This window comes from Herpailurus yagouaroundi, unplaced genomic scaffold (genome assembly GCF_014898765.1).
Source record: "Herpailurus yagouaroundi ecotype Mexico unplaced genomic scaffold, PumYag 139, whole genome shotgun sequence".
Taxonomy (NCBI): Eukaryota; Metazoa; Chordata; class Mammalia; order Carnivora; family Felidae; genus Herpailurus; species Herpailurus yagouaroundi.
Window position 1 is genome coordinate 43,064,175 of NW_024412394.1, and position 22,934 is coordinate 43,087,108.

The 22,934-nt window shown below is 37.8% G+C and overlaps 1 protein-coding gene, 1 long non-coding RNA gene and 1 pseudogene across 3 annotated transcripts in view; 1 reads left to right on the plus strand and 2 right to left on the minus strand.

Moving 5' to 3' along the window:
* Positions 1–22,934, minus strand: part of UBE3D (ubiquitin protein ligase E3D) — a 244,646-nt gene that overhangs the window by 3,825 nt on the left and 217,887 nt on the right. The window lies entirely within an intron of this gene.
* On the minus strand, positions 866–22,293 carry LOC121029731 (uncharacterized). The gene is made up of 3 exons (XR_005789863.1): positions 22,058–22,293; positions 12,063–12,071; positions 866–876 (listed from the first exon to the last, which is right to left on the minus strand). It is a non-coding gene; the product is annotated as an uncharacterized LOC121029731 (long non-coding RNA).
* On the plus strand, positions 20,586–21,912 carry LOC121029729 (heterogeneous nuclear ribonucleoprotein A1-like; annotated as a pseudogene).

Consider the following 22,934-nt stretch of genomic DNA (forward strand, 5'->3'; position numbering starts at 1 on the left):
AGAATAAAGGCAAAAGGCACAAGCGTCCAACATTAAAAGTTATATAGAGATCAGCAAAATTGACAGAAGAAAAACATATAAAAGGAATTAATGAAGACTATATAATAGTAATTAATAAGTTAGAAACATACAGTAGAACTTATAAATAGATACAAAAACTCTTTTTATGAAGGAAGAGGAACAGTGAATATTAAGTAACATCAAGAAAAAAAACAAAGAAGAAAAATTGTATAAACAAAAAAGATGATAAAATGGAAATGGAAACAGAAGAATTTAAAGAATCACGAGATTCATTTTCTTTTTTTCTATTTTCTTTTTTTATTTGTTTGAATTTACATCCAAATTAGTTAGCATATTGTGCAATAATGATTTCAGTAGAATCCAGTGGTTCATCCCCTACATATAACACCCAGGGCTCATCCCTACAAGTGTCTCCTTAATGCCCTTTGCCCATTTAATCCATTTCCCCTCCAGCAACCCTCAGTTTGTTCTCTATACTTAGGAGTCTCTTAAGGTTTGTCCCCCTCCCTCTTATTATATTATTTTTGCTTCCTTTCCTTTATGTTCATCTGTTTTGTATCTTAAATTCCACCAATGAGTGAAGTTCTATGACATTTGTCTTTCTCTGACTGACTGATTTCACTTAGCATAATATACTCTAGTTCCATCCATGTTGTTGCAAATGGCAAGATTCCGTTCTTTTTGATTGCTGAGTAATACTCCATTGTGTTTGTTTGTGTGTGTGTGTGTGTGTGTGTGTGTGTGTACCACATCTTTATCCGTTCACCTGTCAATGGACATTTGGGCTCTTTCCATATTTTGGCTAACTTTGGCTATTGTCAATAGTGCTGCTATAAACACTGGGGACATGTGCTCCTTCAAAACAGCATAACTGCATCCTTTGGATAAATACCTAGTAGTGCAATTGCTGGGTCATAGGGTAGTTCTATTTTTAATTTTTTGAGGAACCTCCATACTGTTTTCCAGAGTGACTGCACCAGTTTGCATTCCTACCAGCAGTGCAAAGGGTTCCTCTTTCTCTGCATCCTTGCCAACATCTGTCCTTGCCTGAGTTAATTTTAGACATTCTGAATGGGGTGAGGTGGTAACAAGATTCATTTTCATAGAATGTGGTGAATTCTATGGAAATCAATTTAAAAGCCTGTATGAAATAGATAACTATCTAGAAAAGGCCATTTACCAAAACTGACAAAGGAAATGGAAAATCTAAAGTAAACTAATTTCATTTAAAAAAGAGAGAAATTGGGGCACCTGGGTGGCTCAGTCAGTTGAGCGTCCAACTGCAGCTCAGGTCATGATTGCCTGGTTTGCAAGTTCAAGCCCCATGTGGGCTCTCTACTGACCACTCAGAGCCTGGAACCTGCTTTAGATTCTGTCTCCCTCTCTCTCTGCCCTTCCCCCTGCTCATGCTCTGTCTTGCTCGCTCTTAAAAATAACATAAAAAATAAAATAAAAATTAAGAAATAAAATAAAATATGCAAAACACAAATTTCCACATGGCAAAGGCAAAATACAAGGGGGAAAAAGGTAAAAAAGAAAAACACACAACATATTTACACACATATCCCAATCGCTAATATTGCTAAATTAAAAGGAGCCTCTACAACTTGACATGTGAAAGACCAACAACTGAAGTTTAAAAGGCTATGAACAGTTCGCAGAGGAGAGAGTCAAAATGGCTCCTGGACATATGAAGTTACTAAACCTCAATGCTAGGGCTCCTGGGTGGCTTAGTTGGTTGTGTCCAACTTCAGCTCAGGTCATGATCTCACAGTTGGTGAGTTGGAGCCACACATCGGGCTCTCAGCTTAGAGCTGAAGCCTGCTTTAGATTCTGTCTCCCTCCCTCTCTGCCCCTCCCCCACCCACGCTCTGTCTCTGTCTCTCTCTCTCTCTCTAAAATAAACATTAAAAAAATTCATTAAAAAATGCTAAATAAAACAACGAGATGATATTTTTCACTTGTACTGGCAAAGATCAAAAAGTGAGATAGCTCACTGGGCTGGGAAGGGGAGGGAAAAGGCATTCTCATGCATTGCTGCTGGGAGGCCACATTCATTCAACCACCATGGAGGACTATTTAACAATAGCATAATTACAACAGTCCTTATCCTCCAACTCAGCAACTTCACTTCCAGAAATATATACTACAGATAGATATATTACTGGCATCTCTGATGTGGTACTTATACAAAGGTACTTATAGTCACACAAAACTTAGCAAACATTTGCAAACAACCAAAATGGACATTAACAGGGAAATCATTAAACAAATTTTGATAGATGCATACAATAAAATCAGAAAGAACAATAATGTACTAAGATGGAATGAGCTCCAAGATATAATGGTAAGAAAGGAAAGGAAGGTAAGAAGGGAGGGAGGGAGGGAGGGAGGAAGGAAGAAAGAAAAAAGTGGCATAAAACAGTGGTATAAAGTCAGGGTTCAATATTTGGGAATGGACGCACATATTTGTTTATATACACAGGCACACAAACTGTCTCTGGTGGATACATAAGAAACTGATTTGTTTCTCAGCTGGGGACAATGGTGGAAAAGAGATTTTCCTTTCCCTATACAACCAAAAAATGCCTTTTCAACTTTTTATAAATCTATTTTTGAGTCTATAGGTTGGATTTGGTCTGTAGATTGCTAGTTTGAAATATCTTCATAATCGTTAAGCTGAAAGTGATCATTTTTTGTCATAAAATTACTTTGTCTAAATTTATCTAAATGCATTATAATAGTGGGATCAAGCAATTGGACTTTATCCCAAAATGACAATTATTACAATATAAGTACCATAACTCCTATGCCCCAAATTCCAAGTTTACTATAAAAATAAAGTATTTCACTATGCCTGAGATCGGATTACTCTATTACAGACTATATCATACAGGGCTTTGCTTGACAACCTTTCTATCTCTGACATGATAACTCTATAGTAAAGGTTGATTCATTTAGACTGAAAAAAAATTAATCTGTCTTGTTAGAAATTCAAGGAAGAAAAAAAGGAAAAAGAATAGGAGTCTGTTTTGCTCTGTTCATTTCTCAAGAGAAACATAAGCTACATTTGCTCATATTTGGGGATAAGTTTAAAAACATAAAGGCTAATAAACAGAAAGTAATCATATAAAAAGAGAAATAAACTCACCATATCTGACAGTACAATCTCAGAAGAGAATTTTTCTTTTTTTATCAGAAGGGTTAAGAAACAAAATCACCCTGAGTTAACTCCAAAGTACTCTATAGATTCAAATCTCTTTTGTCAGTCCCTGAATAGTCTGAATTTCTCAGATTTGAAGACTTTTTGAACTTTTTGTAATGTTTATATTGTCAGCCCATAATTTCTTGCACACATCTGGCTCCCAATGAAATCTGTAATGGATTCTGACCAAACTGATACTTCCTATTTTGAGTAATATTTAGTGCCGGGTCTAAAGAACCTACTGCAAATGATATCTACACATTGATCGCATTCAAGTTTTTCTTCCCAAAAGACCAGTTCAGCCTCTCACCATATAAACTGAAATTACCCACAGTCTTTATTGGACTGTTTATCCATGCACTCAGGGCTATTATTTCATATAAAAGGTTTTTGGTGAAACAAGAAGCATGTTCTCTTGAACCTTGCCCTTTAATTAGTGTAAGCTCCTTGGGGACTGATGCTCTGGCTTCATAGCAGGTAATAGAATGGGTCTAGAAAACAGTGCTAAAATTAAACATTCCTTCCAAATGTTTCAGGCAATCCTAAACCGTGAAATGCCTGCCAGCCCCCTGAGAAGATCAATAGAGCAACCACTGGACATCTAAAGCAGAACCGCCCACTGCAAAGTCCACTTAATGAAAATCCACAATGGGCGATAGGTCTGCAATATAAGCACATTCTTACAGAATAGATTCCCTTTGTCTGTGCTTCTTCTGATTCCAGTGGATGGTCCAATGAGCAATTAGGCCTGCAAAAAATAACACCTACCAGACCCAAACTGATCAGATGGCCTCACATAAACAAGATTAGATTATTTTTAACTTCCTACCTTTAGGAATCACTAGAGTACTGATATTAAACACAAGTATTCTGGGGTCATCTTGAGCAATAAGGCTTTTTCATTAAGAAATTCAACTCCAAGGGGCGCCTGGGTGGCGCAGTCGGTTAAGCGTCCGACTTCAGCCAGGTCACGATCTCGCGGTCCGGGAGTTCGAGCCCCGCGTCAGGCTCTGGGCTGATGGCTCGGAGCCTGGAGCCTGTTTCCGATTCTGTGTCTCCCTCTCTCTCTGCCCCTCCCCCGTTCATGCTCTGTCTCTCTCTGTCCCAAAAATAAAAAATAAAAACGTTGAAAAAAAAAATTAAAAAAAAAAAAAAAAAAAGAAATTCAACTCCAATCAGCAAACATTTAGATTGGCTACTGTAGAAAAAGCACTTTGTCTTTTATCAACCAGCAAATCGATCCATGTCTTTTGGTTTGCTTCATTAAATTTAACGCACATGTATCATACATTATTTTTAAGAGGGAAGACATGCTCAAGTGTCACCGGCTCTTCCTAATAAATCCATCAATACAGTGGGGTATGCTGTTTGTACTTTGCAATTCTATACTACATTAGAATCTCTCTTTCAACAGCAAGTTATTTATCTTCCTAACAATCTATCAAAATAAATATCTCCTAAGGTACAGTATTATTAAATATTTTTCACAACTGAAATTCCCCAACCCCCTTAGGCAGAATTAATAGCTTTTGTTCATACATATATCATGATGCTTCTCACATTTTTAACGGGTGCTGTTGTTGATGGATCTTTTATTACTACCAGATTGGGACCCCCCCCTGCAGGTGGACAACAGGTCTTATTCATCTCTGAATAAGTCCCAATAACTTGCACACAGCCTCCCACAGTATGATGAATAAATAATGAAATCTTAGAGCCAGAGTTTTTCAGTCCTGCTGGCTAATCCCCATAGCAATGCCGGGATGGTGGGTGGCAGGGCAGAGAGGGTGCAGGGTGTTGAAGCACTCTAAGACTATTTCCCCTGAGTTCTTCTCAACTCCATAGCCCTCATTCGCCTTCTCTCTTCAATTCCGTTGCTATTATGACTACTAGATTCACAAGATAAGTCTCTTCTGAATGTGTCAGTTGCTGCACAGAATGGCAATTTAGACCCATAACAGTTCAATGTAGGAACAGGCAGCCTATGGCACTGAAATGACAACACAGCGCCAAAAGTCCCTGGTGGTGACACATTGTCACACTGCCCACTGCATAGCCCTCTTTCCTGTCTCTCCCTCAAAGTCTCTCTCTCTCTCTCACTCTGTTTCTTCTCTGCTGCTCTCTTCCCTTCCCCGCTCCATTATTCCTATTTCCCTGCTTGTGCCCAGGATAGCCTATGGGCTAAAAATATCGCTGGGTACAGATGGAAAATGGCCAGCAGAGTGTTACCATTCATCTTTCATGTGCCCAGGACAACACTCATTAGTTGATTCTTAAGACTCTTCCCTGCAATCTCAAAATTCTGATACAGGGCTTGAGACAGCCATCAGCAGTTAATATGAGTCTGTTAATGTCTAGGGAATTTTCACCTTTATGACAGTAGAAAGTATTAATTTCTATAAACCTTAGTACTGACCTGACAAAAAAATATATATTCCTCTTCTTTAACCCCCACACCCAACCCCATATTGATTGACTGGTAGTGGTTCTTCCAGAGCACTGGGTTTAAAATGATCAAGAAGTGGGCCCAAGAAGAAAAGGTATTATAAAGCATCAGCCACATCTTGCTAAGTGATCAAGAATCAAGAGCAATGACATACATACTAGTTACTTGCCCCATTTGCCTAACTCTCTCATCTGGTAAATTACTATTCCAATATTCTTGATGTAATCGCCAGGGCTTGCAAAGTTTGTTTGATTCATTCAACAATTAACTGAACTTGAGTGGGACGTAATTAGAATTGAGTATGAGCCGGCACTATGCTAGACGCTGGACACATAAAGATAACTAAACACAGTCCTTAATCTCAGGCAACAGAGTCTAGCTTCTCACAATTACAATACTGGGTTTGGTTTCAGCAAAGCCAGCCAGTAGACAGGGTTGTCCATGTTCTTGCAGTTTAGGAAATGGCTTGCATCAAACCAGCCTTTTAATCGAACAAAGAAATCCTAACCTTGGATTCCCAAAAACCTAAACCACCAGAGGGGAGAGAAGTTGGAAATAGGTGAAATTGGTAAAGGGGATTAAGAGGTACAAACTTCCAGTTATTGAATAAATAAATCTTGAGGATGAAAGTGCAGCTTAGGGAATATAGTCAATAATACTTTAATAACTTTGTATGGTAGCATGGTAATTACAGTTATAGTGAGCATCTAGTAATGTGTATACTTGTCGAATCACTATGTTGTACACCCAGAACTATTATAATATTGTATGTCCACCAATCTTCAATTAAAAATAAAATAAACAAACTGTAACCGAAAGAAAAACCCCATTTACAATAAACTTCCACAATGTAAAGCAGGTGGAAAGAAGTTCAGTATATAGACCTATATAAAAAATAAAATACCAAAAAGAAGATGAAACTTTTTAAAAGCCCAAGCCAGTCAAAAGTATTCCAATGGGTCTCCCCAGATTTTCTAGTTACATTTGAAAGGGGCTGTGGGTACTTGTGTGGCTCAGTTGGTTGAGCGTCCAACTTCAGCTCGGGTCATGATCTCACAGCTTATGGGTTTGAGCCCCGCATCGGGCTCTGTGCTGACAGCATGGAGCCTGGAGACTGCTTTGGATTCTGTGTCTTCCTCTCTCTCTACCCCTCCTTCACTCATGGTCTGTCTGTCTCTCTCTCTCAAAAATAAATAAACATTAAAAAATTTTTTTCATGTTTATTTATTTTTGAGACAGAGACAGACCATGAGCAGGGGAGGGGCAGAAACAGAGAGGAGACACAGAACTGAAACAGGCTCCAGGCTCTGAGCTGTCAGCACAGAGCCCGACGCGGGGCTCAAAGCCACTAACTGTGAGAACATGACCCGAGCTGAAGTCAGATGCTTAACCGACTGAGCCCCCCAGGCGCCCCAACATTAAAAAAATTTTTTAAAGAAAGGGGTTTAGGGTCCATGATGAACGTTCAAAAACAAAATATTGAGTGTTGCCACTCCAAAGAATTTGAGAATCTGTAGATTCTTACTTACACAGTACATGATACTGGTAACAACAGCTGAAATGAGGACAAACCTAGAGAAATAACAGACTGAAGCAATATGGTTCTGTACGGACATGAGTATAGGCCATGCAAGCAACTGACTGATTTTCCATAATAATCAGTTCAGGGTGAGGTATGACAAACGTAGAAACTGTAACACTGACCCATCCATGCTGGGAGTCCCAACTAGTTGTCTGTGCTACAAAGGGCTGTTTCCTTGCAAGAGAAGGACAGGACAGCAGCAGGGCAAAGAGGACAGGACAGAATGGAATACGGACAGTCTGGGCCCTCTGAGTTGAATACATACAGACCCTGCTCTCAGGGTCTCCTCTCCTCTCTAGCAAGCCTCACGGTACCTTCGAATTCAGAATCCTTCCCGGCATTAGGATGCTGCCGTTTTCTAGATCTCAAAACCTTGTTTGTGATAAGACAGCCCTAGACATCTATTATATCAGCAGTTTGGGGGTTTTCTTTCTTTACTTGCTTGGGTTAGATTTGTACATAGGCTTAAGAAAAGTCTCCTAGCTTTTTTTTTAACCGGATATATGCAATATGTGAAATACATAATTTTTACCTAGATACATTCCAACAAGAATTGGGAGATGGTGTGTTTTCCCCCACATCAGCGAAAAGACATCCAAGAATTAGTTTACTTGTCGCTGTGGGTCTGTACTCAAAGGCGAGACAGCCATCCTCCCGCCCCTTCTCCTTTGTTAAAATGAACCAGATCCACCTGACAAAGCTATTTCTCAAGGTGCAGTCCTAGACCACCCACCACAAAATCTACCTAGGAAATGCAGATTTCTGGGCTCCACATGGGAACTGTTAAGGGCGCAAAAATCTGCATTTTAACAAATTCACCAGATGATTCATAAAAGGACTGAAGTATAAGGATCCCTACGATTTGGGGGGTAACTGCTCAGAGGAAAAGGACCTTTCCCCTCTAGTCCTTCAAGGCACTTAAAATACATCAGCAAACATAGTCACATCGGTGCAGTAGCATTAGGATGATTCAAAGTTCAGATCACTGGAAAGTTCCCCAAAGTTGGCACGAGGCCACCACCTTCAGGCGGATGGGCTTAGAATTAGCCTGTTCCCTCAGTGCGCAAGGCGAAGGAAGGAAGGCCGCGATGTCTGTGATGCAGAGACGCTAGGGCTATTTACAGACTTGGGGACAGATCTTCAGCCCTCAGAGGGCCCCTGGCAGCCGGATCCCCACCCTTCGTGGGATGGGCCGAAGCTGATGTGGCTCCTCGGAGGCGTCTCTGACCCCCCCCCCGCCTTGCTATTTATTGACGGATATTCCTGGCTCCGGAAGGGCAGCTCCCACAAGTGAGTCACGGAGGGATTTTTGCCTGCATCTCTGGCCGGTGCTGCTCCCAGCCGAGCACCCATAAATCTTCCTGCCCCCATTGATCAATAGCAGACACAACAAAACACAAGTTTAAAGTGCAACGTGGCCGCTGAGGGAAAGCACACTGGTCGCTGATTTCCCCCGTTTCTTTTCAAGAAGGAAGAGCGGAGATAAATATCGAAAATCATTCCCCTGCTATTTTCAAATATCTAACCTTTCACTCTGTTTACCTTCAATAATTGCCTGAGTTGTGACTACTTTTAAAACCAGGTCCAAGTTAAATACTAAGTTACCTACTTGACTTTATTCGGTATAGATTTCCTTCTCCACCTCAAAAGAGCAGTATTTTGATTCAGACACACTTAGGTCACATCATACGTATTGGCATGCACAGAAACCCCCCTGCTAATGCTAACCTAGAAGGGAAATATTTGAACTTGTTCATTTCCAGAATATTTGTAAGCCTCTTGGTACTTGTATCACGTGTCTAGCGAATATCCTTCTACCCATTGAAATCAGTACATGATTTTGCACAGGATCACACATACATGAAAGATCTATAGCCAATGAAATCATTTAAAAGTTAGAGACAAAGTGACTAGAATTTAGTCTACCACCCTCATCTTGCAATTAAAGAAACTGGATCCTGTAGGGTAAATTCAAAATTTCCTTCCAGCACTGAAACTGTGACTTCATAATATGGCAGAGGCAGTTAGTGTCCTCCCTTACCCCTTCATCAGTCAAGGTTCCCACACCTGCCCACCGCTTCCCACAGCAAGCACCTGTGCCTCTCCACCTGCCAGAGGGAGAGCTCAGCCTATGCACCGGGTGGAGGAAGGTGCTGGGAGATAACTAACGCCTCCAGACCAGCTCTGTCAATAACACAAAGAGGTTAGATTATCAGCCAGCTTTGCGTCCCCAAGTGGGACAGCTCTAAGGTGTGCAGTACACCATATCCCAAATGTGGGAACCTGCCTGCCAACGCACCCTGTGTTGGCTTCCCTGTCCTGCTTGGCACTCCAGTCTTGTCTCAGGATGTGCTTCTGGGGCTTACACCCAAGTCCTACAACTATGGCAGTTTGGTTTTGATCGTAAAAGGGCAAATCTATTGGATTATGTCATGGGAACCTAGAGGAAGAAGTGAACAGTTCTGTCTCAAACAGCGTGAGAGGTGTTCATCTGGTTGTTACAAGGGCCAAGTGTTCAGAATCTTCGTCTCAATTTACACTAGAGAGTTAATAAGAATTGAATAAGAATACATATCAATCAGGTTCAAAACTGATCTACCTAGCAATTTTGAGGTAAAACTAAAAAAGTAACCATATTTCCTCAAAAAACTAAAAGTAGCATTTGGGATATTTGATGTATGAGAGCAAAGCATAAGAATTCTGTAGGTCTCTTATTCGGTCCAAATAAACCTGGTCTAAATAAGCTCTTATTCAGTCTAATAAGCTACACCGGTTCACCGTATTTCGGCTTTACTTTAACCAAGACCCTTTTACGCCTACATTTCATTAAATTTATATTGAAGTCACCCTAGAAATACTTGCTGTAAAACTTTGCTTTTTTACTTTTTGTTCTTACTGAACTGCTATCTGATAACACTTTAGTTTCTATAACAATGCACGGTTCTTATTAAATAGGTTTTGTTGAGAATTTACAGGTTTTCAAAACAAAGGCTTTTCTCTCTCCCTTTGTTATATTGATGGATATGTAAAGACATGAAACGATGACTTAAAATTTGAGCCTTCACTCCACTGAGTCTGAGGTCACTAAAAAGATGAATTTAGGATGAAAAATGTGGTAATATGGTATACTGGTGCAGCTTTCTGCCAAGGAAAGATAGTACATATCTTAAAAATAGTTATTCCTGCAGCCACACTGACAGGAAAAAAAAAATCACTGTTTTCCAGGACAAACCAAGACAATAAGATTGCATGTGAGCAAGTGAATCACCTGAGATCACTCAGTAAGCCAAAGGTATGAGCGGGAATGGGCTGCAGGACCCTAATTCTAGATCATGCTGTCAAAATAATCTCACTGCCAGGCTGAGGTAGATTTACCCTAAATCCCATGAAGCCTTAATACATATGCATACAATATTTCCAGAGCCCTGGGTGGCCCTCTCATATGATCTCACATGGCCTTATGGTTTTGTGAAATTTGCAAAAGTGCAATTATTTTAACTGTAATTAAAATCTATCCCCGAAAGAGGACCTCTCCAAATGTTATAAGCTTCAGATTCTACAAAATCTGAAGCCTTTCTTTTGCAGGGTCTGCATGAACATTCCCTGTGTTTCTCAACCAAACGCGTACCCTTACAACTCAAAAACCCACCAAGTGTTCTCTTCCCAGGGAGACTTTGTATTCAACATTAGCTTGGGCCTCACAGCACCTCTCTAAGTAACAACTTCATTAATCCATGGACTTCCAGAAAATATTTCACAAGGACTCTGAACCTTTATGAGAAACCTAGGAAGCTTTAGTGCATCAGTGAGCAGTTAACATCTGCAGGTTCCTACTGAGATCTAAGGTGACAATTAGTGGTAACAAGGATTCTTTTTTTTTTTTTTTTTCTAACCAGGATCCTTTGCAGTGGGCTTTCATAGAAAACAAGCATATGCTGATGTTTTGAATTAAAAATATAGACATAAAGAATGTCCACACAGCATTCTCTTTCTTTGGTCCAAATAATTCCTACTACCTTTTGCCTCCAAAAGTGATTATGGGACTCATGGCAACACTGAATCCCTAAAGAAAATATTTCTTTATAAGAAACCATAACTTCTTGAATGCCATTATATTCTGGACTCCTAATCATGTTACTCTTTTTATTTGGGGTTTTTGTGAGCTCCTGAGGCTCATTCTTTATTCTTTACCACCAAACCCCAGCCAAAATACTAGCTGAAAAGAGATGAACCTTAACATAATGGCAGGACACCCTAGTGTTACCATCCTTCTAGGCTGTAGAGTAGACCTAGAGAGGAGCTGGCAATTCTCCCTTCTCTCCCACTCTTATTATTGTAACTGATGTTACTAAGTGTGCCTGAACTGGTTTCATTAACAATAATAATAGGTAACATTATTGAGGTCAGACTATATGCCAGACACTCCACTGAGCACTTTACATGCATTATCTCATTTAAGCAACCCAATCACTATAAAAGGTAGATATTCTTTAATGTCCACATTTTACAGATAAGGAAACTGAAACACAGCAAGGTTAAGGAATTCTCTGCTCAGAGTTCACAAGGCTAAAATCAAGGTGTTGGCCAGGCTGAGGTCTCCTCTTGAGGGTCTGGGAAAGAAATCCACTTCTAGAATCATTCTTGTAGTTGGCAGAATTCAACTCCTTGCCACTATAGGTCCAAGGTCCCTGTTCCTTGCTGGCTGTTAGCTTTGGGCCTCTCTTAGATTCTAGAGGCTAAGAACATTCCTTGCCACATGGCCTTCTTCGTCTTCAAGTTGGCAATGGTGTGTTAAATACCCCTTATACTTCAGATCTCTGACATCACCATCTCTGAGCCCAAGACCCAGATTTAAAGGGTGTGTGTGAATAGATCAGGCCCACCTAGATGGTCTCCCTTATCTTAACATCAGCTGATTTGGGGACCTGAGTTATATCTGTAAAAGCAACATCTAAACAAGTGCTTTCACACACATCTAAACAAGTGCTTTACAGAATAACTGCAAAAGGGTATTTTAAACAATAAGGGCTAGAAGTTTTCAGAACCATGTTAAAATTCTACCTACCACAGGCATACAGCTCAGGTTAGGCCAGTCAGAGTTCTCTAAACAAGGAAGCATCTCTTTTCTGTGGGCTCACTAGCTGTATATACAACATATGCCTAGGGCTGCAAAATGGAGAGAATGTGCCTGCAAATGAAGCCAAAGTAGAGGAAAGAAAAAGCTGAAAGGGAGAGGTCGCTGATAACATTTTTTGAATATCTGGAAACAGATATCTGCTAACTTGTATTACCATCTGTTACTTGCAACACAAGACTTCTGACCAACACAACTAAGTCTTTCTTACTCCAAAGCCCAAGCTCTTAACTATGAAATTTTATATTTTTTATGTTAATAGAGGCACAATATAAAAAGATGTAAACTGTGACATCAATAACAAAGTGTGTCTCGGGGGAGAAGTAAAAGTGTAGAGTTTTTGTATGTGGTTGAGATTAGGTTTTCATTAGTTTAAAACAGACTGTTAAAACTATAAGATGTTTTATGGAAGCCTCATGGTAATCACAAAGAAAATACCTATAGAAGCCACACAAAAGATAAAGGAATCAAATAACATCACTACAAAAATTAACAAAACACAAAGGAAGACAGCAAGAGAGGAAAAGAGAAACAAAAGAACTGTAAGACAGAAAGAAAGTGGCAATTTTAATTCCTTCCCTATCAATATTTACTTTAAACATAAACTGATTAAACTCCCCACGGAAAAGATATAGAATAGCTGAATGGATAAAATATAAGACCCAACTATATGCTAAATAAAAGAGTCACTTTAGGGGTACCTGGTTGGCTCAGTCCATTAAGCTTCCTACTCTTGATTTTGGCTCAGGTCATGATCTCATGGTTTGTGGGATCAAGCCCCCCACCAGGCTCTGCACTGAGAGTGTGGTGCCTGCTTGGGATTCTCTCATACTCTCTCTCTCTGCCCACCCCCATCCCACGGAGTATGCATTCTCTCTCTCTCTCTCTTTTTTGAGAGAGAGAGAGAGAGAGAGAGAGACTCACTTTAGATTTAAAGACACATAGACTGAAGATAAAGGGATAGAAAAAGCTCTTCCATACAAATGGTAAACAAAAGAGAGCAGACATGGCTATATTTATAACAGACAAAATATACTTTAAGTCAAAAATGATCACAAGAGATAAAGAAGGACATTATATAATGACAAAAGGATCAATTTACCAGGAAGATACAATAATTACATACATACCCAACATCAGAGCATTCAAATATATAAAGCAAACAATAATAGAACTGAAGAGAGAAACAGTGATACCGTAACAGTAGGAGACTATAATACCCCACTTTCAGCAGTGTATGAAACATTCAGAAAGAAAATCAGTAGGGAAATAGTCTTGAGCAACACTATACACCAAATGGACCTAATAGACATATACAGACTATTCTACCCAATGGCAGAAGAATACACATTTTTCTCAAGCACACACAGAACACTCTTCAAGATAGATCCCAGATTAGGCTACAGAACAAGACTAAACAAATTTAAGGTTGAAATCATACCACATATCTTTTCTGGCCATGACGGTATGAAGCTAAAGTCAGGAGGATAATTGGCAAATTCAGAAATATTGGAAATTACACATTTCCTGGAAAAAGAGGGATGGATACAAGAAGAAATCAAAGGGAAAATCAGAAAGTATCTTGAGACAAATAAAAATGAAAACCCCATACACAGAAGGTATTCCAACTTTCTACCCAGTTTCAACTAAGCCTCCTTCCCACTGCTTCATAATAACCAACAAACCTCATTCTTCTGATGCCCCCTTCCACAAGCAACCCTCAGGTCATGTTCAAGGCAAAGTGCCATGTTTATTGTCATATTTATGTATTTCTTACCCATTCAACATGTATAGAATTGTGCTACCATCTTTGTTGAATGTCTATCCTTTTAAAAAAAATGTCACTGATGGGAGGGCAAAAAAATGAAAACCCAGCATATCAAAATTTATGGGATATAGCAAAAGCAGTACCAAAAGGAAAGTTTATAGCAATAAATGTTTATACTTAAAAAAGAGAAAAATTTCAAATAAACAACCTAACTTTATACCTCAAGGAGCTAGAAAAAGGAAAACAGACTAATCCCAAAGTTAGCAGGAGGAAGTAAATAATAGAGATTAGAGTAGACATTAAATAGAGACTAGAAAAATAATAGAAAAAAATCAGTAAAATTAAGAGCTGGTATCTTCAAAAGGTGAACAAGATTAACAAACCTTTAGCTAAACTAAAGAAAAAAAAGACTCAAATAAATAAAATCAGAAACGAATAAGGAGTCATTATTACTAATGCCAGAGACATACAAAGGATCAAAAAAAAAAAACTGGTAAGAATAATTACATGCCAACAAAATGGGTAATCTAGAAGAAGGGGATAAATTTCTAGAAACATCTGACTTACCAAGACTGAATCATGAAGAAATAGAAAATCTGAACAGGCAATCACTAGTAAAGAGATGGAATCAATAATCAAATATTTCCAACAAGAAAAGCCCAAGACGACATAGCTGCACAGGTAAATCTACCAAACATTTAAAGAATAATTAACACCAACCATTTTCAAACCTTTCCAAAATATTAAAGAATAAGGAATATTCTAAACTCTCTTTACAAGGCCAGCATTATCCAGATACCAAAGCCATACCAGGATGTCGCAGGCAAAGAAAATTACAGTGCAATATCCCTGATGAACATATATGCAAAAATCCCCAATAAAATGCTAGTAAAACCAATTCAACAACATATTAAATGGGCCATACACAACAATCAAGTGAGATTTATGCTCGGGGTGCAAGGATAGTTCAAATATGCAGAGAAATAAATGTGATATACCACAGTAACAAAATGAAGGATAAAAAGTATATTATTATCTCAAAAGGTACAGAAAGAGCATCCAACTAAATTCAATATCTATTCATGATCAAAACTCAACAAATTAAGTATAGAAGGAATGTACTTCAACATAATAAAGACCATATATGACCAAGCTCACAGCCAACATTGTACTTACCAGTAAAAATCTGAAAACTATTCATCTAAAATCAGGAGCAATATAAGGATGCCCTCTCTTTCCAATTATAGTATTGGAAGTCCTAGCCAGAGAAATTATTTAAGAAAAACAGGTAAAAGTTATCCAAAATGGAAAGGAAAAAGTAAAATTATCTCTGTTTGTAGATGATACAATCTTATATGCAGAAGACCTGAAAGTTTCCAACACACACACAAAAATTCTTAGAACTAAGAGACAAATTCAATAAAGTTGCAGGTTACAAATCAACATGCAAAAAATCAGTAGTGTTTCTATATACTAACAACAAACTACCTGAAAAGGAAATTGTAAAGCAATCCCATTTACAATCACATCAAAAAGACTAAAATACTTAGAAATGAACTTAACCAAGATTATGAAAGACTTGTACACTAAAACCAACAAAACACTGATGAAAGAAATTAAAGAAGACACAAATATATGAAAATATATCTGTGTTCATATAAGACTTAATATTGTAAAAATTTCCATATTACCCAAAGAAATCTACATTTTCAATGCTATCTGCATCAAAATCCCAAAGATATTTTTTAAGTTTTTATTTAAGTTCCAGTTAGTTAACCTACAATGTAATATTAGTTTCAGTTGTACAATATAGTGATTCAACACTTACATACAACACCTGGGCTCATCACAAGGGCACTTCTTATTCCCTATCACCTATTTAACCCATCCCCTTACCCATATCCATTCTGGTAACCATTAGTTTGTTCTCTATAGTTAAGAGTCTCTTTCTTGGTTTGCCTCTCTCTCTCTCTCTCTCTCTCTCTCTCTCTCTCTCTCTCTGCCTTTGCTCATTTTTTTTCTTAAATGCCACATGAGTGAAATCATATGGTATTTGTCTTTCTCCTGCTGACCAAAGGTGCTTCTCAAGAAAAAAAAAAAATAGGAAATTTATTCCAAACCATAAAAGTCATATAAAATAGCCAAAGTCATCTTGAGAAAGAGAAGTAAAACAAGGGCATCACACAGGCATCAGATATCCTGATTTTAAAATATATTATAAACCTACAGTACTTAAAACAGTATAGTATAAAGGCAGACATATAGACCAGAGGAAGAGAATAGAAAATTCAGAAATAAACCCATGCATAAATGGTCTACTGATTTCTGATAAGACTACCAAGAATACACAATGGAGAAAGGATAATCTCCCTTCCTTGGTGTTGGGAAAACTAGATACACACATGCAAAAGAATGAAATGAGATTCTTAACTTACACCATACATACATAAAGACCAACTCAAAAAGGATTAAAGACAAACATAACACCTGAAACCATAAAACTTCTAGAAGAACACGCAGGAGAAAAACTTCTTGACATTGGTCTTTGCAATGACATTTTGGTTATGACACCAAATTCACAGGCAACAAAGACAAAAATAGACAAAAAAATCACAGACAACAAAGACAAAAAGTGGCACTACATCAAACTGAAAATCTTCTGCACAGAAAAGGAAACAGCAGAGTGAAAAAGTCAATCCACAGAATGGGGAAAAAATTTGCAAACCATATATCTGATAAGGTGTTAATATCAAAATATATAACATATATTGAGTTATATATATATGTATATAATATACATTGAGTTGTAGGCACAACTCAATACCAAAATCACAAATAACCTGCTTTTAAAATGGGCAGTAGGTCTGAACAGACATTTCTCCAAAGAAGGCATACAAATGGCCAACAGATAAGTTAAAAGATGCCTAACATACTAATCATTAGGAAACGTAAATCAAAACCACAATGAACTATCCCTCATACCTGTTAGTGTCAAAGAGACAGGAGATAATAATTATTGGTAATGATATGGAGAAATTAGAACCCTTGTGTATTATTGGTGGGAATGTAAAATGGTGCAGCTTCTATGGAAAATAGTATGGAGGTTCCTCAAAAATTTAATAATAGAACTATTATATCATCCAGCAATACACTTTTGGGTATAACCCAATAGATTTGAAATCAGGATCTCAAAGAGATATCTGCACTCAGTGTTTATTTCAGCATTATTCACAATACCCAAGATAAGGAAACAACTCACATGTCCATTAATAGATGAGTGGATTAAGAAAAAATGTGCCTAAATACAATGAGATATTATTCAACCTTTAAGAAGAAGGAAATCCTGCCATATGCAACAACATGGCTGAAACCAGAGGACACTGTTAAAATTAAATACAAAATGGAGAGGGGACTTGAAAATTCCCTGAGCAGAAAAAACATTTAAGCTATATAAATGATATTTAATTTAGCTTATTCTGCAAAACAAGCTGAAATTTACCATGGGTTGATTCTTACAAATGCCTCTAATAAAAGAAACAAGTCATTTTCCTAAAAATTGTGTAAGATAATCACTTGTAACCCATTCCCTGCCTTCTAGAAACCCTCAATGCAATAACAAATCATTGTAAAGGTTAAACAACTTCCTCATTTTCACTTTATAAACTGTCATGTAATGTCATGCCCCTGAGCTTCACATCAGTCTTTGAATTTAAAGGCTTCCAGTTCAAGAACTGTTCTTATATCTACAATAAACTCTTACTAAGTACCACTTATTGATTCAGTGGTTTTAATATTGCTATTTCTGGATTGTTGACAACATTATGCTAAATGAAATAAGCCAATCACAGAAGGACAAATACTGCATGATTCCACTTATATGAGATATCTAAAATAGCTAAAATAATAGCAGAGAATAGATTGGTTGCCAGAGGCTGGGAGCTGGGGGATATGAAGAGTGTCGTTTAATGGCATAAAGTTTCAGTTATGCAAGATCAATAAGTTCTAGAAATCTCCCATAAAACAATGCCAATAGTTAACAATATTATACTGTATACCTAAAAAGGTGTCAAGGTCACTCCCATGTTTTTGTCACACAAACACACACAAAAAAGTGTTCCTACCACAGAAAAAAGGGGGGACACAAAGGAATTTTTGGAGGTGATGGATATGCCTATTACCTTGACTGTGTAATGGTTTCATGGGTGTATGTAGTATGTCCAAACTCCAAATTGTAATTATTAAACATGTATGGTTTTTAAATATCAATTATACTTCAATAAAGGTGTTTTTTAAAAAAATTGCTTATGGAGTATTTTCCCCACCGACTTCCATAATAAATCCTGAGGTGCATCTATGAATATAAATGCGGTAGAAAAGGGTGACACTGACAGAGCTTAAAGAAAGTTTATTCTTCTTAAGCAGTGTCCTATCTTCAGAGATTCTTATTTCATTGCTCTGCAGTCCAAGCATCAGGATTTTTAGAAACTCCCAGGTGATTGCAAAGTGCAGCCATGGTTGAAATCATCCAATGCACAATAGTGCTTTTCGAACATAAATAAACATATACATCCCCTGGGGATCTTGTTAAAATGCAGATTCTGATTCAGGAGGTCCAAGGTGGAGCCCAGGAGTATACATTTCTAAAATGCTTCAAGGGATGATGGAGATGCTGGTCTGTGCCTCACTCTTGGACCAACAAGTCTGTCGTATGTAGCAATGTTTAAGGGTGGCATTAATTGAATCAGAAAAACAAAAAGGGCAATTTGGATACAAAAAACATGGCACCTATACAAAACATAAAGAGTGCTTCTTCAGCTTTGGCTACTGTGGGGTCACCTTGCAGGGAAATCCTTGAGTGGGACTCCATCTTCCTTGTTCTGTTTCCACAAACTCATCAAGTAACCAGAATATCATTGATCTATTGTAGTGATCTAAACCAATCATTGTTGAGATGGGGAGAGAACAGTTTCCCTTTATGAGTAGAGACAATCTGGAGTGGGAAGGATGAATTCATCTTCTTTCTGTATTGCCCCAGTCTGTGACAAGCTGTAAACAACAGGGGAACTCATTTGGCATATTTTCCCTGCAGCCATTTGTCAGGTGTCATAATTCTATGAAAAAAAAGCCCTTGGGAAATTATAATAAATGTATTCCTTACTATTGAATTTCTCTTTATGCTGATATTTCTTAAGAGTCTCAGATTTTATCTGTATGGCAACATTATTTTAATAGTAATATCATTAAACTTTATGGAGAATTCTTCTTTGATACACAAACACAAAGTATTTTTGGTAAAATAAAACAAGTACAATATTTCAGGATTTCCATCTCCCATAAATATTTGTACCTAGAAATAACCAGAAAAGACATATTTTTCACAGTTACAACACTATTAAAATTTTTTACTTCTATTTGTTCACATCATAGAAATATGAGTGCTGGTTTTCATTTCCATATTAGTAAATAGAAGATGCATAAATGAAAGGACTTAAATGTGACCGCAGGGTTTTTTCTTTTTCTTAGACCATGGTTCCCAAACTTTTTTGTTCCAGGACTCCTTTCATCCTTAAAAATTATTGAGTACACAAATTGCTTTTGTTTGTGTCCATCCTATTGATATTTACTCATTTAGAAACTAAAACTGAGAAAATTTTTATACGTTTAACTCATTTTAAAATAATAATAATAGTATATGTATTACATTTCACTATAAATAATGTATCTTTAGGAAAAGTAAGTAAATTTTCCAAAATAAAAAATATGTAGTAAAAAAGAATATCATTTTTTTTTACATTTAAAAAAATCTCTTTGTGTCTGTCTTCCTCGAAGACAGAGAGATTCCCATATCTGCATCAGCATTCAATTTATTTTGATATAAAGAAAATATAGCATCTCAAGATCTATAATCTGTAAAGGAAAGGGTATTTTAATGTTCAGATAATTGTGGATATCCTTCTTTGATACTACACCAACACTCAACAAGTGGTCATTTCTGAAAGGTTAATTACAATATGGACTCAGAAGCCATATCGATAAACTTTTATTCTGTGTTACATTAAAATCTACTTGTCTAGCTTGCTCTTTCAATGGATCTTTTACCCATGCATGATCTTATGACATTTGGAGCATGTTGATTCACTACGTTATGGAGATCTTCCAAATGTTGACATATTTCATTATACCATATCAAAAAATACATCCATTAGTATCACCGCCAATTTGATCAGCAAGGTTTTCACATACTGGAAAGCAATCAAGCTCATAGTAGCTGATTCAAAATTCAATTTTCTCTTGAAAACTCAAACTTTATCATTAAAAACAAATGCTGTCAGTTGTTTTCCTTGTAGTGACAGAAATAAATCATACATTTTTAAAAAAGATGTCAGCTACTTTCTGCCCATGGATACCAGAGAGTAAGCATCATGAAAGTCTCCCTCCCACCGCCGTCATGTCTAAGTCAGAGTCTCCCAAAGAGCCTGAACAGCTGCGGAAGCTTTTCATCCGAGGTTTGAGCTGTGAAACAACCAATGAGAGTCTGAGGAGCCGTTTAGAGCAACGGGGAATGCTTACAGACTGTGTGGTAATGAGAGATCCAAACACCAAGCGCTCCAGAGGCTTTGGGTTTGTCACCTATGCCACTGTGGAAGAGGTGGATGCAGCCGTGAATGCAAGGCCACACAAGGTGGATTGGAAGAGTTGTAGAACCAAAGAGGGCTGTCTCAAGAGAAGATTCTCAAAGACCTGGTGCCCACTTAACTGTGAAAAAGATTTTTGTCAGTGGAATTAAAGAAGACACTGAAGAACATCATCTAAGAGATTATTTTGAACAGTATGGGAAAATTGAAGTGATTGAAACCATGACAGACCGAGGCAATGGCAAAAAGAGAGGCTTTGCCTTTGTAACATTTGATGACCATGACTCTGTAGACAAGATTGTCATTCAAAAATACCATACTGTGAATGGCCACAACTGTGAAGTAAGGGAAGCTTTATCTAAGCAAGAGATGGCTAGTGCCTTTTCCAGCCAAAGAGGTCAAAGTGGTCCTTGGAACTTCGGTGATGGTCCCGGAGGTGGTTTTGGTGGGAATGACAACTTTGGCCATGAAGGAAACTTCAGTGGACGAGGTGGCCTTGGTGGCAGTCAAGGTGGTGATGGGTATGGTGGCAGTGGGGATGGTTATAAAGGATTTGGTAATGATGGAGGCAATTTTGGAGGTGGTGGAAGCTATAATGATTTTGGCAATTACAACAATCAGTCTTCAAATTTTGGACCCATGAAAGGAGGAAATTTTGGAGGCAGAAGCTCTGGCCTCTATGGTGGTGGAGGTCAATATTTTGCCAAACCACAAAACCAAGGTGGCTATGGCAGTTCCAGCAGCAGCAGTAGCTTTGGCAGTGGCAGAAGATTTTTAATTACTGCCAGGAAACAAAGCTTAGCAGGAAAGAAGAGCCAGAGAAGTGACAGGGAAGCTACAGGTTACAACAGATCTGTGAACTCAGCCAAGCACAGTGCTGCCAGGGCCTACCTGCTACAAAGAAGACATGTTTTAGACAATACTCATGTGTATGGGCAAAAAACTCAAGGACTGTATTTGTGACTAATTGTATAACAGGTTATTTTAGTTTTTGTTCTGTGGAAAGTGTAAAGCACTCCAACAAAGGGTTTTAATTTAGATTTTTTTTTTTGCACCCATGCTGTTGATTGCTAAATGTAATAGTCTGATCATGACACTGAATAAATGTGTCTTTTTTTAAATGTGCTGTGTAAAGTTAGTCTCCTCTGAAGCCATCTTGGTAAACTACCCCAACAGTGTGAAGTTAGATCCTTCAGGGTGATGCCAGGTTCCATTTGAAATATATGTGCAACCTGCTTGGGCAGAGAAGCCATTGTCTCCATAAACATTGGTGTGGTTGAACTGACAGTTAATGTGTTGTGACCTGGAGGTCACCATTAAAAGGGTCACCCAAGCAAAGTCCTGGAGTTTATTTGGTTATTAATACGATTGTTAGCACATCCTATGCAATATATCTAAATTGAATTATGGTATCAGATAAAATTATAGATGGGATTAAAGCTTGTGTATCATCCATTATCATGTGTAATCAATAGATGATTTAATATTCTCTTGAAAAAAAAAAAGATGCCAGCTAAATATTCATGTCTCAATACAAATTGTCAGTCATTCTTTCAAGTGAAAAGGAAACTTTTCCTGGTATTCCAAGAAAAACATGGCTTGTTTACCTACAATTCAAACAAATCTAGAAATACTTTTCCTCAAGATAACCATCCTACTTCACATGCAGTAGAAATGTTTTGTGCACAATTACCATTTATCTACCTAGATTACTAAAAATAATGTGCTCAATAGCCAAGACTCAATAACTTTAATAATTTTTACTGCTCCATTGAGGACATTACTAAGTAAAACTAGCTTTTGTTTGTCTGCTTTTAGGGGTTTGTTTGTTTAATTATTTATCTGAGTATAGTTGACACATAATGTTACCTTAGTTTCTGCCGTACAACTTAGTGATTTGACAAGTTTAGACATCATGGTATGTTCACCACAGTATAGATACCATGTGTCCCATTACATCACTATTACAATATCATTGACTGTATTCCCTGTATGGTGCTTTTTATTCCCATGACTTATTCATTTCATAGAAAGTCTATATCTCCATCTCCCCGTCCCCCCCATTTTGTCCAATCTCCAACTCCCTCCCCTCTGGGAACCATCAGTTTGGTCTCTGTATTTATAGGCCTAATTCTGCTTTCTG